At 39.5% G+C, this 16,890-nt stretch overlaps 1 protein-coding gene across 1 annotated transcript in view; it reads left to right on the top strand.

The window, feature by feature from the left end:
• PROKR1 (prokineticin receptor 1) overlaps positions 1–16,890 on the top strand; it is a 77,315-nt gene that overhangs the window by 32,874 nt on the left and 27,551 nt on the right. The window lies entirely within an intron of this gene.

Here is a 16,890-nt window from a genome sequence, read left to right as displayed (position 1 = left end):
TTGGGGACAGGAGGAGAAGGGGACGACAGAGGATGAGATGGCTGGATGGCATCACTGACTCGATGGACGTGAGTCTGAGTGAACTCTGGGTGTTGGTGATGGACAGGGAGGCCTGGCGTGCTGCAGTTCATGGGGTCGCAGTGAGCTGGACACGACTGAGCGACTGAACTGAACTAAACTGAGTCCATGGGGTCGCTAGAAGTTGGACACGACTGAGTGACTTCACTTTCACTTTTCACTTTCATGCATTGGAGAAGGAAATGGCAACCCACTCCAGTGTTCTTGCCTGGAGAATCCCAGGGACGGGGGACCCTGGTGGGCTGCCGTCTCTGGGGTTGCACAGAGTCGGACACGACTGAAGCAACTTAGCAGCAGCAGCAGCAGCAGATGTATTGAAAGGATGAGGTCAAACTGTGTATGTAGTGTGCCCAGCAAGTGCTTGGCACATGCTGTGGTGGGTGCTGAATCCATGGAACTGCTGCTATTTTCTTACATATCCAAAGTCTTCTTTATGACCTTGATTTTTCCTGCTGTGTGGCCTTACAGGTGGTCTCCCTTCCTTCCTTTTTTTTTAACTGTGCACATTTCTCAAATCCTTCAAAGAGAATCAATTTCTTGAGTGAAAACTCCCCTCTCCCCTTTATCAGCATTGGTTTAGCTATTTCAGAACATCCTGGGACTCTTTCTTTGGTTAGTCCTTACCCTGAAATTTCTCCAGTCCTCTCTGGACACTGGAAGACTCCACCTCCAAGAACTCAGCTGACTCCAAGGAATAAACCTCCTTTGTAAATGAAAGGGTGATTCCATTTCTGAGAACTCATCTAAATTGAGTCTAAGGAGGAGTAAGGACAAGCCCATAAACCTTAGAGGCCTGTGGTGGGGGTACGGGATGTCCCGACATTTTATGTAAAACCAAAGTGACCGTATTATATATCACCCCACTGGGACACTTCTGAAAGTGAATGGAGACACTAAAATTATCAGAATTAAATTATTTTGAAAATACTTACTTAACCAAAAAATTGGTTTCATTATATTGGCAGGCCTGCAAAAGAGTTTTTATCCAAAACTATTTTTCAAAACTAAAAATCTTTTTAAAAACTTGAATACGTAAGAGCATAGAGTAGATCAAAATTTAAAATTCCCTTATAGGGTTTCTTTAATATTAAAAAATAACGTTAGCAGAGTATTTATTTTGGATAAATCCAAACAGACTTCTAAAAAGATGGTCAACATCACTTATCATTAGGGAAATGCAGATAAAACCTGCAATGAAATATCACCTCACACCCACGGGGATGGTTACTTTCCAAAAACTAACTATTTCCACAACAAAACCCAGAAAATTACAAATGTTGATGGTGATATGGAGAAATTGGCACACAAGCGTGTGTACAATTGGTGGGATAAAAGATGATGAAGCGATTGTTGGAAACGGTACAGAGGTTCCTTAAAAAATTAAAAATAGGACTGCCATGAGATCCAGCAATTTTACTTCTGGGTATACACGCAAAGGAGTTGAAAGCAGTGACTTAGATGTATTTGCATACCCATGTTCATAGCAGTGTCATTTACAATAGCCAACAGGCAGAAGAAACTCAAATGCGCACTGACAGATTAATGAGTAAACAAACTGGGCTGCACACACACAATGCTGATTTTTCAACTTCAAAACAGAAGGAAATTCTGACACCTGCTGCAACATGGATGAACCTTGAAGATACTATGCTCAGTGAAATAAGCCAGTCACAAAAAGACAAATAGTGTTCCACTTATTTGAGGTATTAGAGGTGTCAAATTCATAGAGACAGTTTGCTAGGGGTTTGGGGTAGGGAGAAAGAGGGCAATTGTTGTTTATGGGTATAGAATTTCAGATCTGAGATTTCCTTGTAAAATAATGTGAATATACTTAATATTACTGAACTATTCACTTAAAAATGGCTAAGATGGTAAACATTATGTTACATGTATTTTTAACACAATTGAAAAGAAAGAGGGCAGAGGTGAGAGGAGGAGCCTGGGGAGCGCCCCACGTCAACCTTCCTGCAGTTGCCTCACTACCATAACTTCACCTACCCTCTCAACCACCTCTCCAATCCCTCCAACCCCCAATTCCCAAATGGTAGCATCCACCAGCCTTCCCAGCTCACCTTGCAGTCGCCAGTACCTGCTTTAGCCTCTGGGACTCAGTTCAGTTCAGTCGCTCAGTTGTGTTCAACTGCAACCCCATGGACTACAGCACGCCAGGCTTCCCTGTCCATCACCAACTCCCGGAGCTTACTCAAACTCATGTCCATTGAGTCGGTGATGCCATCCAACCATCTCATCCTCTGTTGTCCCCTTCTCCTCCTGCCTTCAATCTTTCCCAGCATCAGGGTCTTTTCCAATGAGTCAGCTCTTCACATCAGGTGGCCAAAGTATTGGAGTTTCAGCTTCAGCATCAGTCCTTCCAATGAATATTCAGGAGTAATTTCCTTTAGGATGGACTGGTTGGGTCTCCTTGCAGTCCAAGGGACTCTCAAGAGTCTTCTCCAACACTACAGTTCAAAAGCATCAATTCTTCAGTGCTCAGCTTTCTTTATAGTGTAACTCTCACATCCATACGTGACCACTGGAAAAACCATAGCTTTGACTAGACAGACTTTTGTTGGCAAAGTAATGTTTCTGCTTCTTAATATGCAGGTTTCTAGGTTGGTCATAGTTTTTCTTCCAAGGAGTATGCGTCTTTAAATTTCATGGCTGCAGTCACCATCTGCAGTGATTTTGGACTGTGGGACTATTAGAAAATATCAGTTAAAATTCTCATTTAATTTTTAAAGGTCCTGTAACATATATAGGAATAAACGTCAATGTTTTTGTTTATAAGCTTTGTTTTCAATGATTGTAATTTGCTAAAAGCTTTAAAACTTGATTTATTTTGGTATTATAGTGACACTTTAATTGCAGATTTTAAATTATTTTATGCTTAAAATGCATCCAAATTTAAAATTTTAAATTGAATACAATTGTAAGATACTTTAATTTACAAAATTATTCCTTAAGGGCCCCAGTTTTATAAGATCTGATTAACAATAGAAAATAGAGACAATAGATTCTGCCAAGCTAAAGATTTTTCTTTAAATTAATTAGTTAACTTGGCTGTATTGTGTCTTAGTTGTGGCACACAGGGCCTTTGATTTTCATGGCATGTAGACTCTTCAGCTGTGTTATATAAGATCTAGTTCCCTGACCAGGGATCGACCCTGGGCCCTATTGGGAGCATGGAGTTTTAGCCACTGGACCACCAGGGAAATCCCTAAAGGGCTTTTTTCTTTTTTTTTGGTATTTAACAATAACTTAATTTTCTGTACTATTCCATAGATACTTATATTTATAAATGTTGTCAACTGCAGCTCTTACGTGGTTTTGTAGAATATTTAAAGCTTGAGTATAATTATGAATTATGTGTGCAAAAACCTAATTCTAGAGATAGAATTCTCCCCATAAGTTTTTTAATTTAATAAGAACATAGCTCTTATTACAACACTGTGCTCCACTGAAAGTCAGATTACCAACACACACACACACACAAACACGCACATCCCCCTCAAATAATTTTATCATAAATGTTTAACTTATTACTTGATTCTATAATAGCATTTAATATAATAGCAAATGTTTGTCTTTGCCAGAATGAAGTTCCAAAAGCTTTACTATGATTCTGTGTTTTAAAAAAGTAGTCAAACCATTATTGGAATCAGTCCAGCTGATTTTCAATTAGAATCATTTGATGATATCAATGTAAAATAGATTATAAAGATTTTTTCTTTGGTAAATGGGGCCTGCCTATATACTAACAGCCATAACTTCATTTCTACACGTCAAAAAAACTTGAGTTAAAGCAGAGTTAGTTTAGAAAGTAAGAACTTAGAAGACTGATCATTTGATCTAAAATATTATAAAGTAATTAACCTCCAATTAAAATAAATAAATTTATATTTTAAAAATTTAAAAATAAATAAATAAAATGAAAAGTTATACTTCACAGAATGATAGGTGAATGCACCTTCTGCAGTTGGTGATGGCAAATTAGACACAATCTTAAAATAATCTCTGGCTCTTGTAGTAGATACTGATGCTTTCCAAGAGAAATGTATCTTCTTGTTTTCATGTGGTCAGTGATATCACTATGGCCCCCATAGTAAACATTTATCATCAATTTCCCTTAAAAAATAATTAGTATTTTCCTTTCTGTAATTTCATTGCTACCAAAACATTTTATTGCAAAATAATTTTTTAAAGCACCAAACCATATTGTAAAATTTTAAAACTTTATGTTTTACTGATGCCTGAAGATTCCCATAAATAGACTGGGAGCACCCTGCCCAGGTGACCAGGAGATAAGACTGGTCCCTGCCACATGTTTCCCCTTCTTGCCCTCCCTCACTGTGACCTAGTGGCTTTCAATCACCCCAGTGGAATTCGCTCACACCTTTTACTTATGTACTTCACCTTAACCCCCAGTATAGGCACTTGTCCACAGGGCCTCACTCTCTCTTGGCTCCCCACCTGCTTGGGGGAGCCCACTCCCCTGGCACTCCTCCTGTGTGGCCCCTGCACATAGTGCTGGGTTGACCTCTTCTAGGACCTGTGAACATAGTAAATCTGTTGCACATTCACGTCTCTCTATGGTGTTATTCTGTGTTTGTTCACTGATCAGCCAAACGATCCATTTTAAGTAATAGAATTATTACAGCACACAAACCCTAAAATAAATACACAGATCTGGATTTACACTGTCCCCAAAATAATGAAACTACTATAACACAAGCATTCAGACCACTCTCTATAAACTCCAAGGCAGGACAAGTCAGCCTCTGTTCCCACAGTCCTGTCTATCACTTTTTATGTTCGCCGGGGACCCTGACAGCTGGTGGCAGGAAGCTTGGGGCATCTCACAGGCCACAGCACGTGGACTGTGGCACAGCTGGCCGGTTTACCAAGGAGCCGGCAGGAACAGAAATGGTGAAGACCTGAAGGAGTTACATGACTCTCAAACCTGGTTTTATCTGCCCCTGGAAGCGTCATCTATTTACACTTCCTTCCAGGCAGATGTTTGAGTGTGTCACTCCTAGTTCTAAAATTCTTTTACCATTCAGTTTTCTGAAGGTGTATTTTTGTTTATCATCCTTGGATTTCTTTAGATGATTTCTTTCTTTGCTTTCTTTTCTTGTAGCAGCACATTACCTAGTTTTATTTTTAATTTACTTTTTCTTATTGAAACATTTGACTTGGATCACATGTTAATTGGATACAGTTTTATATTGTGATTTGATTGCCATTTTAGTGAAAATTAGCAACTTTATTACGTTCATAATTTTCCTTTCTTTTTAGGAGTTGGAATAGTTGAGTTATAGTCTCTTAGCAAGTTTGGTAATCATGGTGCATTATGTTACCCAAGACTGTGAATTGCATCTCTAAGGTTCATTTGCTGTTTGTTGTATCTGGATGGTATCTAGGGCTTCCCAGGTAGTGCTAGTGGTAAAGAATTCACCTGCCAATGCAGGCGATGCCAGAGATGCGGGTTCAATCCCCGGGTCAGGAAGATCCCCTGGAGAAGGAAATGGCAACCCACTCCAGTATTCTTGCCTGGGAAATTCCATGGACGAAGGAGCCTAGCGGGTTGCAGAGCCAGACACGAGTGAGCACGCACGAATTCAAGAGATGGTCTCAAATACTTCTTCTATCCATCTACCAACTTTCTCAAGTACTTCTGACAGAAGCAAAGTGCTGTTCCCTTTCCTGCAATCCAAGTAGAAAGTACGGATGGTAAATGACAGCACAGGAACGTGGACCTTGATTTATCTGATTTCAAGGCCCATGTTCTGTCCAAGACTCGGTACAGCCTGGCTCGTACCTAAACCCTGGTAAGAACAGAGATAATGGATGACTGTTATAGCCCCTGTTAGTTGAGAGCTGCCAGGTTCCATCATAAGCACTTTAGGTTCTGAAGCACTTCAAAGTTTCAAAGTGGTTGTTTTAAGTTGCTTGGTTTGGGTGATTTGTATGTAGCAATCGATAATTAAAATGATTAATGTTTAATTTGAACCACCCCAGAGAGAAGGGGTGGTTCATGGAGACTGGTATACTCATGATTCTGTGTGTGTTAGTTTTCCTTTTAAATTTGTAAATGGAAATAATTTTATTCTTCAGTCTCGCATGGTTGACTAAAATGAGCCCTCTTAAGAGATGGATCAGCTATTATTTGGCCACAAAATCAGGTTGCTGAGAACTGTAGCTGAGTGGTTGTGAACATAGGGAGTTCCAGCCTTCAGGCCATTTTTTCCATGATGCACCTGCTGCTCCACACAAAACTCCTCAACATGGGAATAAAGAATAGGAGTTCCGAGCAGCCTAACTCTCATGAAACCTCAAAATGGCAGAGCCCCATGACTCATCTCTTCTCTGTTTTAAGTTTTAATGGACGTTGAATGAGATTGAGGCAGTTGTGGTTAAGGAAACTGAATATTTATGGGTGTGTTAATTATTGATTATTGTATAAAAATTATCCAAAACAACGAACACTTATTATTTCTCCATTTGTATGGGTCAGAAATCTAGGCGTGTCTGAGCTGGGAGCCTCTGGGTTAGGACCTATCACAAGACTGCCACCAAAGTGGCTGATGTGGTTGTGTTTATCTCAAGGCTCAGCTGGGAGAGTCCACTTCCAAGCTCACTCACATGGAGTGTCAGGCCTTATGTCTTCACTGGCCATTGGCCAGAAGCATCAGTTTCTTGCTCCATGAACCCTTGCCCCAAAAGGCAGCTCATATCATTGCAGCTTCCTGGCTCTGGATCAATTGAGGGAGCAAGAGAATGTGCCCAATACAGAGTCACAGTCTTTTAAAACCTGTTCTCAGAAGTAATGTCATCACTTTTGCTATGTTATGTTTATTAGAAGTGAGGCATTAGGACTAGCCTGCTTAAGCAGAAGGGGTTACATGTGGCATGAATACTAGGAAGCAGGGTCACTGGAGGTCACTTTAGAAGCTTCCTTCCACAGCCCTCCTTGTTCTTTTTGAGAGTTGTCATGGTTGTTCTTGCAGATGAACTTTAGAATCAGTTTGTCAAATTTAGTAAGGAATTCTATTCTGATTTTTAGTGGAAATGCACAAAATTTATAATTCAGTGGGGTGATGCATATTTACAACCCCCTCGAGAAGGAAATGGCAATTCACTCCAATATTCTTGCATGAAGAACCCCATGGAAACTCGCAGGCTACAGTCCATGAGGTCCCTAAGAGTCAGATGTGACTGAGTGACTGAACAGCAGCAGCAGCATATTTACAAAATTCAGTCTCATCCATGAACATACCAGTCCCTCCATCTATTTGGTTCTTCAATATGCTTTAGTATTATACCTTTTAAAATAATGCCTTGCATATATATTTCTTATCACTTTTATTTCTAAATACTTCATAATTATTATTGCCTTTGTGAAGGGAACATATGTATTTTCTAATTGGTTATGGCTATTGCTATGAATAAGAAAACAATCCAAATTTTCTGTGCTGGCCTTTTATCAGACCAATTGAATGGAGAGCCTTATTAGTTTTAGCATTTTTTTTTAACACATTCTGAGAGATTTTCTAGTTTGACCATGATACCATCTGCAAACTATGGCAGCTTTGTTTATTCCTTTCCAGTGTTGACACTTCACTTATTTTTCTTGTTGCATTAAGTGTTGAATGATGGGAACTTGTAGCCAGATTCCTTACCTTGTCCCTGATTTTAACGGGATTGCTTCTAAGGTTTCACCATGAGGTATGGGACTCGCTGCCATTATAGATTAAAAAGATCATAGACTTAGAACTTTACAAAGCTTTTGTTCTTTGTATAAATAATTGTATAGAGAAAGAAATGAGGGGAACACAGTATTTAGTCTTTTTCACATACAAATCAATGGGTCTTTTTTTACAATATTAGCATGACCTAAGAGCTGCTCAAGGCTGTGCACCCTGGAGCCCATGCTCCACAACAAGAGAAGCCATGCATTGAGAAGCCTTCACTCCGCAACTAGAGAGAAGCCCCCACTTGCTGCAGCTAGAGAGAGCCTGCACGCAGCAATGAAGACCCAGGGAAGCCAAAAAAAATTTGCATTATTTTAAGCAAGGAGGAAAGGGATCTCATGACATCAAATTGAGGGAGATAAGACCGAAGACACTCAAAAAGGAAGATTAAAGTGGTACTTATGACATAATCTAGAAACTCCAAGGTCCGCTTTAAAAAAGTCTTTGATAACATACACATTATTTGTCTGGAAAAATATTTGAGAAAGCACCCTGGCATCTTTTCAAGGAGAAGGCTTAGAATTTTACGAAGTTTTGTTTGTAAAGCACTGAAGATCTATAAAGAGATCATGAAGTTGGTCTAGAGGAATAAAATACTAAATAATTCAACTCTTGTGACCTCATGGATTGTTGCCCGCCAGGCTCCTCTTCCGTGGGATTTCCCAGGCAAGAATACTGGAGTGGATTGTCATTTCCTTCTCCAGGGGATCTTCCTAACCCAGGGATTGAACCTGCGCTTCCTGTATTGCAGGCAGATTCTTTACCACTGAGCCCCCAGGAAAGCCCAAATAATTCTTTGCTGAGAGTTTAAGATCTGCAATATGTGATGTGACGTTTTATTGATAGTGGGTCTGTTTTTTTCTGTACGATAGGTTTCTAGCTAAGTTTACTTTTATTCACAGCTTATGAAGAATTTTTAAAAGAAAAAATGTGTTTTAATTTATCAAATTCTTTAGCATCTAGTAAGTATGTTTCTTTACCATTTGCTGCTTCATGTAATGAATTACATAGTAGATTTCTAATGCTGAACCACGCTTGTAACCATGGAATATATCCTGGTTGTGATTCTTCTACTGTATCCAGTTTTACTAATATTTATCATAAGTTTTTAATCTTTGTTCATAAGAAGGGTGCGTAAATATTTTGGGGGGATTTCCATCATCTGTTACTCACCCTTCAGTAGACTTTTTACATAAATCTGACTTTGTAAACTTTCATACGAAGAAAGTATATAATCTATAATTATTGTGATTTTTACCTCTTTTGAGTCAATTTTTGTAATTTCTAAAAAATGATTCATTTCATCAAGTTTATAAAACTTTACTGTCATATTTTTAAAAATCCTATACAACCATATTTACTTCCTTTTCTGATTGCTAAAGCTATCCTCTGTCACTGATCTGTTTATTTTCTTCAGAAATTTTGTGCCTTTGAAACTTTGCCTTGGTAATGGTAAATGAGGTTTGTAGGTGATTTGAATGTGTATGATTGTTGCTTGCTTTCCTAGCGTTAACTGTTAATTCCTTTATTCTGTTTGCTCTAGCTGCCTCCTCAGTTCACTGACCACTGAAAAAGCATAACCAAATAGGAAAAATGTTCTAAAATCCAGCCAGACATCTGGATTCTAAGCCTTGTTCCAAAATTTGCAAAGTTTGTAAGCCTAAAGCTCAACCACATACCATGTCATGAACAACCCACTTCTCTCAAAATGAGAATTATTATAATAAGGGCCAGTGGCCCTAGGTGTGTGTGGGGGGGCGGGGATAAGCCATAGTGCTGTTTAGTCTCTAGTCTTCCCCTCATTCAAGCAATGTAACTATAAAAAAGCACTGTTATGGATTGAACTGTGTCCCCCACCTCGACTGATACTGAAGCCATAATTCCCAGTACCACAGAATATCACAGACTTGGAAATAGGGATACTGCAGATGTATTTAGTTAAGATGAAGTTATACTGGAGTAGAGTGGTGGACCCTTAATCCAATATGACTGGTGTCCTTTAAAAAAAATTCATGCTTATGAAAACATCTGGGCACAGGAGAATGCCATGAGAAGATGAAGAGAGAAATAGGGCGATGGTTCTACAATATTACAGATTGCCAGCAAACCACCACAAATAGAGGGAAACACACAACTGAATCTTCCTCATAGCTCTTAGCAAGACCAACTTTGCACCTTGATCTCAAACTTTGATCTTCCAAAACTGTGAGACAATCAATTTCTGTTTTTTCAGCCACTCAGTTCATGATGCTTTGTTACTGCAGCAGTAGAAAACTGGCCCTAGATGGGCTCTCAGGGATTAATTCTAGACACCCCAACATTTCATGCTGTTCATCTTTGTGAACCATTACAGACTGTGTTAGTCAGCGTTTGCAGCAATAACGGAGCATTACTAAATACCTCAAAGCTTAGTAGCTCAAATCCCAAACAGTTATTTTTCACTTGTGGGTCTGTGGCTGTGGCATTGCTTGATGCTGCTGGGCTGTGCTGGACTCGACAGCATGTGGGAAAGATCTAGATTTCTCTGTCCTCTCGTTTTGGGACCAAGACTGAAGGAGCAGCCACTTTTTAGACATGTTATTTGCAGGTGGAAGATAGGAGTTCAGAAGGCCAAATCAAACCATGCAAGTGGTCATAATATGTTCATGCACATTCTATTGGCCAAAGCAAGTCCTAAGACCATGCCCAAAGTCAACCCAGGAGGCACAGGGCTTGTAGCTAATGGAGTTAGCAAAGTATACTCTACCTAGACAAGTATGAACAAATAATTAGTAACAAATAATACTGTCTAGTGGAGAAGGCAATGGCACCCCACTCCAGTACTCTTGCCTGGAAAATCCTATGGACGGAGGAGCCTGGAAGGCTGCAGTCCATGGGGTTGCTGAGGGTCGGACACAACTGAGCAACTTCACTTTCACTTTTCACTTTCATGCATTGGAGAAGGAAATGGCAACCCACTCCAGCGTTCTTGCCTGGAGAATCCCAGGGACGGGGGAGCCTTCTGGGATGCCGTCTCCGGGGTCACACAGAGTCGGACACGACTGAAGTGACTTAGCAGCAGTACTGTCTAGTGCACAGTCAGGCTTAAAATAAGCTTGTTGGTTTGTTTCAGAAGATGTCTATATATCTACATCTATGTATACAGTCATATTTGTATTAATCCGTAGAAGTTCTCTGAGCCATCACTTTGTTTGATTGTCCTGAAATGCCCTCCCCACCTCCATTTCCTTATTTCTCCTTTCAAAATCTGCATTATTTGGCATGGGGCTTTGCATACATCAAGCAATCAATAAATGCTTGTTAAATTTATTGTTGAATTTAACCTTTTCTTCCTGATGTGACTTGTAAAAAAAAGTAGCCTTTCAAAAAGCAGGCATTCATAAAAAATGACTGAATTGAACTGAGGACAGGAAAAAGAACTCTTTAAATACAGCTGTTGATGGAGACCCAGACAACCTTGTCTGAGTCAAGGATTACAAACAAGAAAGCAGAGTACCACCCTACTGAGATTTTCTGATGTCTTTAAGAGCTAATAAGGTAACCCCAATTAATTAAAATATAGTTTGTTCAATACTTTTCCTTTAAGCTTTATTCATTCTCTCACTCTTTTTATTTGGTGTCTTTTCTAAAAATTACAAGGAAATATAAATAAACTTTTTTCTCTTACTAACCAGATCTTCCAGTGGGTAAATTCCAGGCATGCGTATAAAGAAAATGCTCCTCTGGTGATTCTGTTGCACAACAGGTAATAAAAATCATGGTTCGAGAGGTAACAGAATGAAACCCCAGGAAGCCTATTATTCTACTCCCTACCCCCAAACTTGAGAGTTGGGAGGCCATATTCAGTCCTGTTTTCCAAATCAGTGTTTCATTTGCCTCACAAGAATGGGAAGGACATACATTTGAAGTTCTGGAAGCTTGAGGTTGCATTCTGGCTCTGCCATTTACTGCCTGTGTGACTTTTTTTTTTTTCATTGTGAAAAGGAACTAATAAGTGGACTTAGCTCATAAAACTGTGAGGAGTAAGTGAGTAATGTGTATACATACAGTGTGGGCACATAACAGGTGCTCGATGGACACTTGCTCCTTCCTTAGCAAACCTTGGCATCTGGCTCCAGAGGTGACCAGATCAGGAAGGAAGAGAACACTGTAGAAAAACCTGGATTTTCCCCTTGAGAGTCAGTCCCCTCCATTTCCAGAAACGTGCCTCAGGTAAAAACACTGTGTGTAGGTAAAATATTGACTTTGAATGCTGTTGGGTTTTTTTGTTTGTTTGTTTGTTTTGGTTTGCTTTTATTTTTTAATCTAAAAATTCTATGGGGGAGGGGGTATGAAACTGAAGGAATAAAGGACTACAGGGGATTTTAAATGATCTACTAATTTTGCTGAAGCTTTTGCCTGCTGATTACTCAAATTACTGACTTGTGAACTGGAGCTCAATCCTTGCTGCAAAGGTTCCATGATGCTGGCCTTTTGTGCCCCATGAAAATGCTGGTCCACTGGCCATGCCCTCCTTCATGCCTGTTCAAATCTGCTGCTGAGCTACTCTACTGAATCTTTCATTCCAGTTACTGTGCTTTTCAAGTCCAGAATATTCTGTATTTGAAGAGATACGTTCTTTTTAGTTTCTTTTGTTCTTTCTCTACTGTTCCCTTTAGTTCTTTGAATATATTTTAAACAGCTGACTTAAAATCTTTGTCTAGTAAGTCCAACATCTGGACTTCCTTGGGTATAGTTTCTATTGATGCTTTTATATATCACTGGGTATTATTTCTTCATATCCTTTGTAATACTTTATTGAAAATTGCACTTTTTGAATATTACATGGGCAACTCTGGAAACCAAATTCTCCTCTTTCCTTAGGATTTATTGTTGTTATTGCTTGCTGTTCTTTTGGTCTTTTTAGTGGCTTTTCTGAACGAATTCTGTAAAGTCTGTATACTTCATTGTGTATGAGTACTGATGTTTCTGGTCTGTTCATTTATTGATTACCTAATGATTTGGGCAGAGATTTTCTTAAACACCTGGGACCATAAATTCTTACAGCTTTTGCCAAAGCTTCCAAAACTGTGAGACAATCAATTTCTGTTTTTTAAGCCACTCAGTTCGTGATGCTTTGTTACTGCAGCAATAGAAAACTGGCCCTAGATGGGCTCTCACGGATTATTTCTAGATACCCCAGAATTTCATGCTGTTCGTCTTTGTGAACCATTACAGACTGTGTTAGTCAGCGTTTGCAGCAATAACGGAGCATTACTAAATACCTCAAAGCTTAGTAGCTCAAATCCCAAACAGTTATTTTTCACTTGTGGGTCTGTGGCTGTGGCATTGCTTGATGCTGCTAGGCTGTGCTGGACTCGACAGCATGTGGGAAAGATCTAGATTTCTCTGTCCTCTCGTTTTGGGACCAAGACTGAAGGAGCAGCCACTTTTTAGACATGTTATTTGCAGGTGGAAGATAGGAGTTCAGAGGCATACCTTCAACCTGTCTGGAAGTTTACAACTCTGTCCTTTGAGGCTTATGTGCTTTGAGGCATACCTTCAACATCCTGTCTGGAAGTTTACAACTCTGTCCTAGGTTTCACCTTTGCTTTTGCAGAATCTCAAAGTCTGCTAGAAACAAGAACTAGGGCCTTCTTGGGTCTCTCTTGAACAGGTACACAGCTCTGGGTATGTATGTGGCTTTCTGTACTCCCAGAAATATTTAGGAACTTTGCAAAGTTCTTCTTTCCTTACTTTTTCTTTTCAAGCTTTGAGTTGAGTCTGTTGTTTGCTGAACTTATATCCATTGCCTCAGGCAGCAGTGGCTAAAATATTTCCCTATAATTATTTTTGACAAATGTTCCCTGGGTATTGGCTTTAGTACTAGGTGAGTTTTAAGTCAAGTGAGGTGAAGATAGCCTTTCAAGCAATCTTCCAAGGAGGCACTAGTTGGTGAAATAATGACAATTCTTTGTGAATGGGATTTGTTCTGCTCCCTCTGGTACTGAGAATGTGGACTGTTATTTTCAAGGCTGTTACTGAGCTAGTTAGTGGGTAAAGGATTGGGCTACGGTAAGTTAAAACACCACAAAGCTCACCATTCTAACATAGAATGTTAGCTGTTTTTCTTAAATAAGTGCTCCCTATCTTATTGCATGTCTTTTATTAGTTTCCTAATCAAAAGCTAATTCTGATAGTTTAGGACATTTTTTTAATTGCTTTCCTGGAAGGACATACTTTTGGAGTTACTTACTCTCATTTTGGTGATATGCTTTCTGACCTTGAATAACCATACCAATAGTAAACATTTGGAGATGTTTTTCAGTATGTCAGGCAACGTCATATCCATTTCCTCATTTCATCCTTATAACAGAATTTGAAATTGAGAAGTAAATATGCCTTTTATAGCTGAGGATTTTTAGGTATCTTCCAGGCAGCTGCTCTGTCTTCTGTGTCTTCCCAACTCACCTGTCGTGTCATTAACATTGTGAGTAATGTTTTCATAGGTAGGCCATGAACTGCAAGACAGAATACATAATTATATTTGTACTATTAACATAATTCTTAGATCAAAGTACCTGTTTTTGGAATTTAAAAAAATGAACAGTGAATAAAGTTTAACATGTGGGACCTCTTTCCTGATGAATGATTTCATAGAATCCTACAATGTTAGGTCCTCAGGGGCTACATAGGGAGGGAAAGGAAGGTGTAGGACTTAGCTTCCTTCCCTAATGTTTCAAACAAAACCAATTCCATATTAATTTTTCCCCACCATGTTCATTTAACAAATATTAACTGAGCTTCTATTCTTCCACAGGCCTTGTACTAGCAGCTAAGAACTTAGAAATTAAGACAAACTCCTTGCCATGAAATTTACTTTTCATGGGACAAAGAATGAGTCTATAATTTCTATAATTAAAGGAAAAAGAAAAGCAAAACAAGGCAGGATAAGGTAGGGTACTAGAAGACACAGAATTATTTTTAGATAGCATTAGATAGTATTACCAGAGATGTCTTTTATGAGGTGGCATTTGAGCAAATATATGAAGGGAATGAAGGATCGGGCCATCTGAGAATGTAGGGGCAGTGCTACAGGCAGCACTGTGCTGCAGAGCAAGGGCCGAGACCCTGAGGTGGAAGAGAGTTTAGCATGAGAAGGCAGGTGTGGGCTGAGCAGGCGCAAAGAGCCGTGTATGAGAGGAGAGAGCAGCCAGGACAGCTCGTGGGCTGCCATGGTAGATTTCTTCTGAATAAATAATTCTATAGATAAAGAAAAGGCTTAAAATGCAAAATTTTATATTATAATTTGTGATCATTTATGTACTTACTTGCTCCCTTTTTTGACCTTTTTAAAAAAATTGAACTATAGTTAATTTACAGTGTTTTGTTAGTTTCAGATGTATAGCAAAGTGATTCAGATATATATATATAGATCTTAAATATATATATTTATATAATGTATATTGTTTTTCAAGTTCTTTCCCATTATGAGTTATCATAAGATATTGAATATAGTTCCCTGTGCTATATACATCAGGTCTTTGATGTTTATCTTTTTATTTATATATAGTAGAGTGTATATGTTAATCCCAAACTCCTAATTTATCTCTCCACCTGACACCCTATACTCTCTTCCATCTTTTCCATTATTTTCTTCTCTTCCTTCATTCCTTCTTTTTCTTATATTTCTTATTTTTCTTTCTTTCTTTGTGTTACCCATCAGCAAAGAAATCTGGACTATGTTTTCTTTACCTGTGATAAACTTACTACATTTGTGTGTGCATGCGTGTGTGTGTGTGTGTGTGTGTGTGTGTGTGTTAGTCGCTCAGTCGTGTCCAACTCTTTGTGACCCCATGGACTGTAGCCCACCAGGCTTCCCTATCCATAGAATTCTCCAGGCAAGAATACTGGAGTGGCCATGCCCTCCTCCAGAGGATCTTCCTGACCCAGGGATCGAAACCGGGTCACCTACATTGTAGGTAGATTCTTTACTGTCTGAGCCACCAGGGAAGTCCCACCGGGCACATGAAAGGTACTCAAGAGATATTTTTGAATGAGTGAGAAAATTGAGACCTGTAAGGTAAAGTAGCACTTTCAAGGTTGTATCGCTAGTTAGGGGCAGAGTTAGAGCCAGACCTACATTTAGTTCAGTTTCCGCTCTTCTGCACATTACTACCATGGAATCAAAAATAGCCAAAGAATTTTGCAATTAGCGTGGCTTATTGTTTCCTGTTACTGCATCCAAGTATAGTCTAATTGCCCACTCACACTGCTAAGTCATTAGTAGAAGAGTACTTGTTGAAAGAGTGAGCTGTCTATTGAGAAGAGTAGAAGAGTACTTGTTCATTGAGTCAGGTGAAAGCTTTCATGCTGCCAGTCAGTGTCAAAGACACAACGTGTTGTAAAGAACCAAAGGGTATGTTTTGGAAGGTAAGGTGGTGGAGGGCCTGGACCACTGGTACAGTGTCCAGTCAGAGAAGGGTGACTTAGCTGCAAATCTTCTTTAATGAGGACAAGAGAGAGAAAGGAAAAATAGCATCAAAAATTGTCAAAGTAGAAAATGCCACATTTACTGCTTTGCAGATAAGGAGCCAGAGGGCAGACAGACTCAGAACATACATCATTAAAATGACCCGAAATGCTTTTTGGAGAGCAATAATGTGATTGGCCAAGGCTTGAAGGATCTCTTTCAGTGCCAGGGCAGAAGGTCTTCAGTGTCTCCACAAGATATGCAGCCAATTCAGGCAGACCCAGAGCCTGAAATGGATCTGGAAAGCAAGAATGCATGTGCTGAGACTGATGGTGTCTCCACCATCCTCGCAGCATTGAATAAGTCCCACAGCAGATCCAACTGCCACCCAAGTCAAAGAAAGAGGTGAATTTTCACAGTAGATGGAGCAAGCCAGAGACCCCAAGGGGAAGTCACCAAATCAATAGGTATCTGGCCAGAAGATGGCAGTTGTTATAGTCAGGCCAGCCCAGGTCTCTGTCTATGACTGATGGTTCTACCAGCTCAGCAATGGCAGAAACAGCTTGTGTTACTGCTGCCTTTCAACCAAGAGTGATTGGAGTAGTTGGA

This window comes from Ovis aries, chromosome 3, assembly GCF_016772045.2.
Source record: "Ovis aries strain OAR_USU_Benz2616 breed Rambouillet chromosome 3, ARS-UI_Ramb_v3.0, whole genome shotgun sequence".
Classification (NCBI taxonomy): Eukaryota; Metazoa; Chordata; class Mammalia; order Artiodactyla; family Bovidae; genus Ovis; species Ovis aries.
This window is presented reverse-complemented; position numbering and strand designations above follow the sequence as displayed.